The sequence below is a fragment of the Lycium barbarum genome, chromosome 3 (assembly GCF_019175385.1).
Source record: "Lycium barbarum isolate Lr01 chromosome 3, ASM1917538v2, whole genome shotgun sequence".
Lineage (NCBI taxonomy): Eukaryota > Viridiplantae > Streptophyta > Magnoliopsida > Solanales > Solanaceae > Lycium > Lycium barbarum.
Window position 1 is genome coordinate 2,898,521 of NC_083339.1, and position 12,679 is coordinate 2,911,199.

Sequence of the window (12,679 nt, forward strand, 5' to 3'; positions counted from 1 at the left end):
ACAAATAAAAGGTTCAGTATAGGTGCAAGCACATAGTCGAATCGTATCAACATAAAGTTACTTACGGTTTGGGTTCCATCTCTCGGGAAACAACAATTTGTCAGCGGGAATCACATCCGCTGTCCTGATTCGGACAAACCTGCCCTGCCAGCCTCGGTCTCTATCTTCATCCAGACCAGAGAATGACACTTTTCCAGCTCGTTTTGAGAGTTTTATCATCCTCCCTCTGAAGAAACGGGGGCTATATAGCCGGAGTAGGTGGTGCACCGTGAACAGAATGTTCACGTTTGTAGTAAAATAACGGAGGAGCACAACGATCCTCCAAAATAACGGGTGAATTTGGCCGAGGGTAATCTCGTACTGTTTGCAGAAATCGACCACCACAGGGTTGAGTGTGCTAAATGTGAAAAGGTAGGTATAAACACTTAAATACCCTTCCACGTGGGTCGTTATGGCTTCATCCTGGTCAAGGATAACGACCTCTTTACCTTTCCACCCACAATCTTCATTGACTTGCTCGAGTTTATTCGGGGTATCGTGCACAAATAGGCCCATCTTTCGACACCTCGATCCCCCTGTTAAGAGGGTTTCTCGACTTTGAAGTCCCGAATGGTCGAACAATCTTGAGGAACAAAGTCAGTCAGTAGTGGCTCTGGTTTAGGAGCCGAAGAGGTCTCACCAGCTTTAGCCTTTGAAGATTTACTCGTCGTTTCGGAATTATGAAGATAAGAAGGTTTTGAATGGAGGTTTGAAGATTGAACAGGAAATTAATAAGAAGATATGAAGGTATGAAGGTTTGAAGATATGAAGATCAACGTATCCAAGGCACACGAAGGTAAAATTCCCTTTGGTAAAAAATTGGAAAGTGAAAAATGAAGGGGAAAGCTTGCTTTTATAGAGTGGGACCGAGACGCTCTACCTTCCGCAACCGTCTTCAGAGCCAACAGGGCCTCGACACGTGTCGATGTCAAACGGATGTGACGGATGTGACCTTGATCCTATCTAATCATGGGAAGCGTACGCGAGAAGGAAATGGGACGTCCACTTAACCAACAGATCGTGCTTAAACGGGTCGACCTTCCGAAGAGACCTAGATCGCAAAGGATATGATTTCGAACCAATCGTGGTCGAGTTTAATAACAAGATGCTCGACTACGGTGGCCGGCAACAAAACATGTCGGGTTTTTACGGATTATGGAGTAAGTGATTATTGATCGAATATAACAAGGTCATATACAAAGGTTTGGGTACAAACAATACACGATGGAATGTTCAATGAAGTCTGATAACAACCAAATTGCGAAATCCCATTGCAGATTTTTTCCATTCATAAAATTCCAACTATGTCGGATACATTAGTACATCAGGAAAGGCATAAGAAACCCTACTCTACGACCAGTAATTGGAAAACAAATGTAAGACAGCCACATCCTTAATCAAACTAACAAATTGGAGGATGAGATCTTCGAGCATATCCACGGGATGCGGCAACGATGGGTGATACCTATTAGATATCCCCGTGACCTACACTAGAGGCGGATGACCCGGGGATATCCAATCCCGGTAAACCTTCCTCATCGAGCACGATTGTTGGCAGAATTTCGCCCGAAGACGTTGCCCGATGGGTGCCTATGATATGATGAGTTCGAACTCGAGATCCAACTCCCGAATGCACAACGGGAAAACTTCCAGCCTCCCTGCCTATAGATGGCCTCGATGAAGCAGGTGTCATGCCCCGAACCATGCCCTGAGTGAAACACGACACTTGGTGCCTTACTACATGTGACCGAGCGAACCACATGACTTGCTGAATCATCATGAGACATAACATGAGCGGAATATAACGTGAATGCATGATGAGCCTTTATAAAACGTAGTAAGTCATAATACTTAATAAAAATACTTGTTTAAACATGAGTGCGGAAATAACATGAATGAGCCAAAATGGCCATACGACTCCGAACGTCTGACATAATATAACTGACTTGTCTAGTCTATGAAACCTCTATCATGAGTCTGACTGGAAAACATACTTACTGGAACAAGGCCCCAAGCGTACCTTAAATGCATAACTAATCATCAAATAAAAGTTGACTAAACCCCGAATGAGATGGGGATCACCAATAAGCTGATACGAATGTTGTTCTACTGAGCAGATGTGTCATCCTGTATATCGGTACCTGCATCGTGAAATGCAGGATCCCGGGCAATAAAAGGGGACGTCAACACATTGAATGTACTGGTATGTAAAGCAACTGAAAGAAATAACACGGGACATGAAATAATAATGATAGGAACTGAAACCTGGTCATTAACATGAATACATATATATATAAAACATGGTAAAAATATCATAAGTAGGGAGAGCAATAACCGATCCATGGTCTGGTGCTTGCGGCCCGCCAGCAGAACACTCAGTCCTTTCCAGGGAACATGAGATTTAATAAATTATGAAAGGATCCAGTCATTATGAGAGATCGTCCGGGACATGGGTGGAGCGATCCTCATCCTACGGTGGCTACGTAGTTTCAGGCTATCTGAAGCCTTCCACGGTAATTAAAGCAACTTCCAAAATCATGAACATGTAAAATAAGTGGCACTTGCTGCCCATGATTTTCATGAATATAACTTACTTGTACATGGATATCATAAATTATAGCTTGCTTGCATGAACTGGTAAAACATGGATAGCATTTTCTTGAAAATAGCATAATATATCATAAACTAGCATGCATGAGCCCATAGAATGAGATATATGGATTTTTCATAGATTACGGACAGATTCTTAATAATCATAAAGAAATATTAAGAACTCAATGATGGAATTATAACAATTCATACATAATATAATCATGGACATGGACCTAGGGTTATCATGAGCATGGTATAGAAACCCTACTTTTCGTAAAGAATCATAATTTATGGATTATGAGGCGTGAGGAAGAACAATGATGTTCCCACACGTAGATAGTACTCTACATACCTGTTAATGCTCCAAACTTGAATTAAAGATTTTAACTTTGAAGAAGATTTCCAAAATCTTGAATTCTTGAACCTTGAGATGGGTTTTCTTGAAATCCCTAGTTTATGAACAATGATTTCTTGCTTAGATTACAAGGATATATATTAGAATTGACTTGGAATGATTAGAATAGGCTTGCCTTAATGTTCTTGATGATGGGAGAGAATAGAAGGTCGTTCTAGGGCTTGGGGGTGTGAAGAATGAAGTAAAAAAGCCTTAAAACGAAGTTTTAAACTTGCTGTTGGACCCATTTTACGCCCTATTTTACGGCCCATAAAAGTTTTACGGACCGTATATCCCACTGTAAATCAATTACAGTGATTTGGGCTTTCTGGACCAATTTTACGGCCTAAATATACGGCCCGTATAATTTTCACGGTCTGTATATTCCACCGTAAATCGGCAGAACACTGTTTTAGTAAAACAGGCATAACTTTTTGTACAGATGTCTGTTTGACCTCCATAATATACCGTTGGAAAGGTATTTCAAAGATCTACAACTTTAAAGAAGGAAGTTTTCCCAAATTCCCAAATAATAAAGGGTTTATGGTCGTTGGAAGTAAGACCTTCTACAAACTCACTTGAAAACATCCCCCGTAGAAAGGCTTCTGACTTTGCTTTGTCGAAATACTATTCTTATGAATTGATTAGTTTCCAAAACACTTCCTATAACCCTCATATTGGTTCCATTATATTATCATCTTATGAGTCAAACCTTCGCCCGAAACTACGAGGTGTTAGAGCAGGCGTTCTTCTTCCCCGAACTACGTCCTCAGCTACCGACTTTCCCTTGGAAGCCCTCCTCGTCTGAAGTCCTGGAAACCAAAGGTATTGAGTTAGGATATAATACAGGGAAATGAGGGTCGAAGCGATCATATTAAGAAGATACCATGGTCTTTGCCTTTCCACCATTCAGGTGCCATTCTTCTCCAAGAACGACCTAAGCTACGAGAAGCCCGGAGAAGGGCAATCACCCAATCAAAAATAGCAGTTTCGAGCGTGGGTTCAACCGGAACCGGTGAAGGGTTCCACACTTTGGGAAAATTAGCAGACGATGGACGATGAAGTTGAACCGTACGTATCATCACGAACCGGTGAATCCAACCTCGATCATAATCGTCTTCGGATCACCCGAGGTACATATAGATGAAGCAAATGATCGAGGGTGAAAGCGACTCCGGCTGCATTGGACAACTTCTTAATATAGTACACGAGCCTCAAAATTTATGGGGTGATCTACCCGATACATATTCGATACCGACGACATAAGTCCTCGATTATTCTATGAACAGGGAGGGTGAACCCTATGGCAAAGGGATAAGTATATGATAACGAGTAACCAGCAACATGATGGTTTATTTTCACACCATCCCTAACGAGGAATATGTCGACATCTGCGCCTAGACGGTAATCTTCCCTGACCGTAGTAATGGCGCTATCACTGATACAAGATTCGAAATTCTCCACCGGGTCGAGATGACGAAGAACTTTACAGTCATTCGTATAAATGAAACTCGATGGAACAATACCAGCAGTGATAGATTCTAACCCCCTATCAAAACCAACGGCTCCAGTTGATGGCATAAACGAATGCTGATCTTCTCACTGAGTCAATAACGGTACGTAAGCCATGTTTGTGGAAGGTTTTCTTAACGATAAGTGGTCACGCCCTGAAAAAAGAAGATTGAATATGCGAGGAGTCTTACGGGCTCAATACAGAAATAGCAATAGGTTTTGAGGTGGAGCAAAGTGAGATTTGAAGAAGTGCAGATGCATGAAAGAGAAGGAAGACATGGGCTTTATATAGAAAGAGAATTAAGAGATCTTGTAGCGTATCAAAGAGTCTAATACAAGGAGGATTCCCCAAAAGGATTTGGCGGCTGGCTAATTGTAACACCCCGCATCTTGGAACTGAGTTTAAGCTCATATCATTAGAGTTCTAGTGGAAACACTGAAGGTTTGAACGTTTTGCGAAAATGGTTGATAGGCCTATTTCGGGCAGCGATAACTCCTTGATCGGTTTGGAATTTGGGAAAGTACCCTCAATGAGGTTGTAGTATATAGAAATACCTTTATAACTATATAAGGACCAAGCCAATCAGAGATCGGAGCAAGGAGATATGATCGTCTCAATATGGCTAATAGTAAGGCACTTGAAATCCTATAGAACCGGCTAAGTTTTCGATATGTCTGCCTTCCAGTCAACTTTCGTGAAATTTCGTTGGTAATTTGGGAAAACTTCCTCGATGAAAGTTGTAGCCCTTTGAAATATCTTTCCAACGGTATATTATGGGGGTCAAACAGACATCTGTGCAAGACGGTATGCCCATTTTACCGAACGCTGTGCAGAACCGACACCCGTCGCTTCTCGGGGCGCGTGATGGCGCGTGAGAGAGCGCGCGATGGTCCCGCTTCGCGGACCGATCGCGAAACTCTGAGTGTTTAGCTGCAGAAAGTTGCGCGATGCATCTGCATCGCGGAACCATCGCGAAACAGGTCGATTTCGGGTCAAAAGTCGGGTTTACGCGTTTTCTTGTTATATTTGGGGTTGGGGTTTATTTCCCCAACACCGCATCCACGAAAATTCTCTCTAAACTCATAGAGAACAAGCCCCAAACCTCAAGATCTTCCAAGGTAAGTTTTTATCATGATTCTAGGTTGAATTTAAGTCCCTAATCCCTTTCTAACTTGAGTAAACTCTTCTAATCCATAGAGTTAGGATTGGAACATTTTTGTTGGATGTGGAAACCCTAGAACCCGAATTCAAGAGGATTGGACTTCAAAAAGGTAATGTTTCTATCCCTAATCATTTATAGTTGTGAATTGACGAATTCTTGGGAGAATAATAATTGGGTTTGATGAAGAGAATTATATGAACTATGCTAAAATTGTTGGATTGTTGACTTGGGATTGTTGTATTCATATGGGTGATGAAGAATGATGTTAAGTACCTCTAATTGAGATTGTAGAATTAGCTAGAAGTAATAGAATGGGGATTTGGTGAAGAAAACACCATTAATGAGGGTTGTGGAGCTTCATGCCCACCAAGTGTTTGATAAAATGCTTAGATGAACAAAGCATGGATATTGTTGCTAATATAGAATCCCTATGACCTGTATTGCTATAGATTAAAGTTGAAGGGATTGGAGGACATTGTGATACGCTCAAAAGCAGGAAGTTAAGGTATGTAGAACTTCCATCCACATGTGGGAATCTCTACGTTCTTCCCCATGATCCGTTTCCTAAAATCTATGAAGTTCAAATCCTAGGGCATTAAACTCAACATATTGGTAGCCCGTAATTATGTATGTATGTACATGAATTTTGTATCTATGTTCGTTATTGTAATCCTAATCTTCCATTACGGATATTAGGAATCCTAACTTAATCCATGAATCATGAATTCTTCCTCATGTGTTCTCATTATGTTCATATGAAACTGTATGATTTTATTTTGCAAATTACAAGCATGTTTTCAAATCATTATTACAAGACAAGTACGAGTTAATTCACGAAAATCATGGGCTTCTTAGCCAACTATATTATGTTAATGTTTTTTTTTGGGAGTTGCACAAATTACCGAGAAGGCTCAGATAGCCTGAAACTACGTAGCCACCGTAGGACAAGGATCGCTCCGCCCGGATAAGACGATACCTTAATTTTACACTGAATGGATCCATCAGGTACGTTACCACCTTATACCCTGGCAAGGTATAGGGGCTCAACTGGTCCGGCGAGGTACCAGACTCCACGTACCCACGTGGTGATATCATATGTCGGTTTATGAAATGCTCTCCCTACTTATCATGTTTTACTTATGTTATATATATACATATGTACTCATGCTCATGGTCATGTCCAGGTTTTCAGTTTCAGTCCTTATCATGTTATTCCATGTCTCATGTTGTTTCTTTCGGTTGCTTTACATACCAGTACATTCAATGTGCTGACGTCCCCTTTTATTGCCCGGGGGCCTGCATTTCACGATGCAGGTACTGATATACAGGACGACACATCTGCTCAGTAGGACAACATTCGTATCAGCTTATTGGTAAGCCCCATCTCATTCGGGGTTTAGTCAACTTTTGTTTTATGATTAATTATGCATCTAAAGGTATGCTGGGGGCCTTGTCCCAGTAAGTATGTTTTCTAGTCAGACTCATGATAGAGGTTTCATAGACTAGACAAGTCAGTTATGTCATGTTAGACATTTGGAGTCGTATAGCCATTTTGGCTCACTCATGTTTAAACAAGTACTTTATTAAGTATTATGACTTACCATGTTTTATAAAGGCTCATCATGCATTCACGTTATATTCCGCTTATGTTATGTATCATGATGATTCAGCAAGCCATGTGGTTCGCTCGGTCACATGCAGTCAGGCACCGAGTGTCGTGTTACGTCCAGGCCATGGTTCGGGGCGTGACACTAATGATGACCTAGCATCGGGCAAAGTGAGAGTTGATTGAAAGGTCTTGTCCTAGGAAATTGGAGGCGGCTGTTCAGCTTGTTTGGGTCCATTTCCCGCCGTCAGTAATTGTACCTCGGGAAATAGGGGGGACTATCTGTATACGGGTAAAACTGAGGATACGGGCACGCTCGGTTTTCCGTGGTCATGGTTATGCTCGGTCACGATACGACCGTCTTACCGGGAATGCATCTTCGAGTTCGAGCTGGGATGAGACGATAAAGGAAGGGCAGTTGACTGTCATAAGGAGAAGACCGAAATATCCACCCTCAATCGGATTATTCGGTGTCGATTTCGGTACAACAGCTGTCACTAGATTTATTTTCTTTATTTAGAATTGTACTAGGGTTGAAACTCCTCTACTATATAAAGAGGAGGTTCTCATCCATTAAACGGGTTGGCAACGACAAGGCCAGAAAGAGTTCATATCAACAATCATAAGAATCTTTTTAAAACCATTCCCATCTGTTCTTAAGTTCATTTTTCGTTATACTTCGTGTAAGTTTTTAAGAGAAGGTATCGACCTCGGTTTCTATACCCGTGGCCAGACGTACTTAATAGTTGGTCAGATCTGCTTCTCTGTTCATTTATTGGCTTATCTCGCAATTTAATCTTGGATTGAATTTAGCCACATATCTTTGGCGTCACGCATAAATTTAATTGTTCTCCGTTTTAAGGTTAAACAATCTATAAATATTTGCCGAATTCAATTATTATTATTATAAGGGAAAATGTGTAAATATATCCCTCAACTTTGCGATTTAGAGTAGATATGCACCTCGTTACAAAAGTGATGTATATATACCCTTGTCATTACAAAATGGTGCAAATATACTCTTTTCGTTACAAAATGATGCAAATATACCCCTGCCGCTAGAAAATGGTGCAAATATACCTTTTTTACCGAGAAGATTTATTTTTAAAATCATTTAGGTTATTTTTTAATTAAAAAAAAGGCCACTTGACTTTTAAAAAAAAAAAAACCTACCTATATTTTTTTAAAGTCACATGGTAAATATTTTTTGGTGTGTCGAGTCTGGTAAGTTTAAAAAAATATATCCGTGACTTTAAAAAAATAAGTCTACCCATTTTTTTAAATAAATCGGACCCGACCTACTAGAAAAAATTACTATGTGGCTTTAGAAAAGTATGTCAACTCAAAAAAAATAAGTTGACTTTTTTTTTTTTAGTCATATGCCATTTTTTTAATTGAAAGATAACCTAAATGATTTTTTTTTAAAATCCCGTTAGCGAAAATGGTATATTTGCACCATTTCGTAACGGCGGAAGTAAAATTTACACCGTTTTATAATGGCAGGGTATATATACACTACTTTTGTAACGAGAGATATATATGCTCTAAATTATAAAGTTGAGAGGTATATTTACACCTTTACCCTTATTATAATATTAACTTGAGGTCATCGTAGGAACAGACTTACTTGAGTTTGAGATCGACTTGAAGGAGGGACTAATTGAATCAGGCAATACCATAAACAGTCCAAATGTCTTAAAACAAGGAAGAGAGCGTTACAAAGAGCAAAATCAAAGAAGCGTATGCATATCTCCTCATTGTCCAGCTAAATATCATACTATAACACAAAAAAGAAACATGCCATTCACAGCTTCTTTGACCAACTTTGTAAGTCTATTTTTGCAGATTACATTGTTCACACTTTTCAAAATATATTACTGAATATGTGTTGGATCCTTTAAAAGTAATGTATTTTTGAAGAATTTAAAAGTGTATAATAATATTTTTAAAGAATATGAGCAGTATAGATATTTTTTTTTCACTTTCTTCCAAGCCAATTGTACCTTTAGAATCTATTTTGACCAAACACACCACATAGCATAGTCTAAATGAGTACTATTACGTAATGGCAACGGCAAAGGAAAAATGAGTACTATTACGTAATGGCAACGGCAAAGGAAAAATGGTTTTAATCATTTTTTTTATTACTTTACAATTTATATTATTTAAAAAGAAAATAATGAAAAAAGTTATGGCGAAGAAGGAGAGAAAATAATGTTTCGCGGCTGATTTCTCTTTCGAATATTGATAAAAAAAATATTTTATATAAAAATTAATACTAATAAAGTTTTTCAAAAATATTTTTTCCCTTTTGCCAAATAAAATTAAAAAAAAATACTTTTGACTTTCGAAAATTCGGCCACGTTAGACAAGTTTGGTTGTGTTATAATAAAAGATTACTACTTCCATCTCATGGAAGTAAATCTTTGCCTGTCTATGTCACCCATAATGACGTGACACAGTGTATAAAGACATTGACGTACATTGATTTTAAAAAAAATTGTGATTCAATAATAGAGGTAAAATTGTATATCATTGATAGGTTCACTGACAGTTATATATGAATATGATAATTAACTCAATTGATTTCACGTTTTGGCATCTTCCTTTAATGTAATATCTTACACTCGTTCAAATGCAGCTAATTTCGTTTTGACTTTTTGTTAAGATACTTTACGAAAAGACGTAATACATACTCAAACAGGTCAAAACACATTAATTGCAGCTTGTAATAAGGTCCCGTTTGGATATGATTTGAAATAATGATATGTGATTTGAAATAATTAGATTGATTTGAAGTTAAAGTTTTGTTTAAACATGTAATTTAAATTTCTTAAATTGTATTTTTTCTCATAAACCTGAGAAGCCACAAGTTTTGGAAACTATCAAAACTTCTTCAACTCTTATACAATCTTATTAAATGAGCAAACAATAGTTCATAACAAAGTTAATACGCTACCAAAAGGCCTTTCTAAAAAATATAACATCTATTGATCGAACTTTAATTCAATAAAAATGTAACTGAACATGAGTTGTAGTGTAACTATTCTTTATTATAATCTCCCACATTGTACGGATAATCTCTTCACGTCGATCATGCATTTAATTTCCGATCAGATTACTGATATGACGAACCAACATTGTTACTTTGAGTCAAGTTTTACATTTAAAATATATATCTACCAACTTATGAATCTTTTCTTACAAAATATAAACTTATGAGTCAAGTTTTATATTTAAAAAAAATTGAAATAATGATTTGGTATCCCCAATCCTACTTTTTAGAAAATTTGGGATTTGAATCATGATATGAAGTTGAAGTTGAATTTTTTTTGCAAATTTCATAAATAAATGCTGATTTGAAATCAAAACATGAAATTATAATTTCAAATCGCATGACCAAAATACCTACTAAAAGTCTGTATGAATGCAATCCATAATTTTCTTTCACAAGAAAATTACTTTTTCTGTAATATATTGAGGGAAATATGCACGGGATATGATGATTTTAGGGCATTTTTTATACGTCTCGTTTAAGGAATTTGTGCAAAAAGCCTTAATTTTCAAGTTCTAACAGGAGCGCCATAAAACTTCATCACATATTTTGACGGATGATCAAAAGTTTAATTTGCTGGACCGGACATTTGCTTTTAAGTTTTAAATAAAGTAAATTGCAGATTCATTGGAAAGAACTTGAGCGTCGGCCTCCTGACTTTGATGTCTTTATTGAAGTAACACTACAAAAAATTGATAATTTGTGAAGGTTGAATATTGCAATTTATGGAGGTTTTAGCTTCCGCTAGTTGCTAAAAGAAGCTAAAACCTTCGCAAATTGTAACTTTCAACATTCACAAATTATCCTTTTTCTGTAATGTAAAGAGCTTTGTAGATAAGATTTTCTCATTGGATTATTTAATTAGGTTTTCAATGACAACAAATTGACTTAAGGCAATAATCAGTTCAGACCCAAAATGCATGAGGACAATTTTTGCACAAATCATTAAACGATGACAAAAAATTAAACGACGTCTATAAAATGACTTTTGACTTGTGGAGACGTGCTCAAAAAATTAAAAGGACTTTTGACTTTGCACAAATCCAATGGAATTTTCTGCGTATCTAAAGGACTTTTGATTTTTGGAGATGTGCTCAGAAACTCGAATAAGAAAACAAAGGATTGTTCTAAAGAAAGAGAAATATCAATATCATATCATCAACCTGAAAAGCGGGGATGATATCTAATTTTTAGTATAAATTTGAAGATTTATTTTTGATACTGTTGAAATAAGATGATACAGCTTGACTCATCAAAGAAGTTTAAGAAAGAAAGATTGTTTTTTCGAAATTTGTGCTCTTTATATATGTTACCCATAAAGGTTGTTGAGTTGGTTCAACGAGTGATTTTTCGTATGGGAGATCTGAGATCGATTCACTGACAACCTTCTCAGACAAGATTTGCCTAATGGAGTTACCATTTTTTGTGTTGTATGCGGGTATTGCACTCAAAGGGTAGCAGATTTGGGCTTCCTAGTTTACAATTTTTTTATTAGTATTTGTGTGACTATTGAACGGTCCTTCTCATCAAAAATAGAATAAAAAGTTTAATATTAAATTATCTTTAAATATAAAAAATGATATTCTCTTTGTAATAGACCAACAAAGAAACGATGTTGTATATATACAAATTGGAATTGAGAACGCTTTATTTATATATATATATATATATATATATATATATATATAATACTTAAAGGTGATATAAAGCATCATGGTTATACTTGAAGAATATTATTTTAAAGGTAATAGAAAAGTTAGTACTCAAAGAAAAGTTGTTTGAATTTCTACACAGCAATAATGCCATAAAATAAGATAAAAGAAGTACATTGAAGTGTGAAGATGACCCCCCCCCCCCCCCCCCCCCCAACCACCAAAAAAAAAAAAAAACTAAAGTGTGAATGTCCAGAGAAGGTAATACTGCAAGTTCAATTCATTAATAATCAAAATATTATAGAAAACTTACTTGTCATTTACAGCAAATTAATGGATATAAGACATGAGCATTTTATATATGTAGTTATTTTTCAATCGTGATTAAGTGATATATAATTCTTACTTGAATTCTTAACTCTTAAGATTAAATCACTTAATTTGGTACAAACATACCATACGAATAAATATGTATTTTAGTAGTTGTATGTCATTTTCCAATGAATAAATACAATAGTGCAATTTGCAACCTATTGCTTAATCTAAGAAGTAAATAAACAAAAAAGTATTAATTGGTGAGGGGACCAAAGGGGGACAGTACAAAGGGATAATTTAATTGCCTCTTGTAGACAGTGGGTGGCTATGTATATTTTAGTGGTATAATAT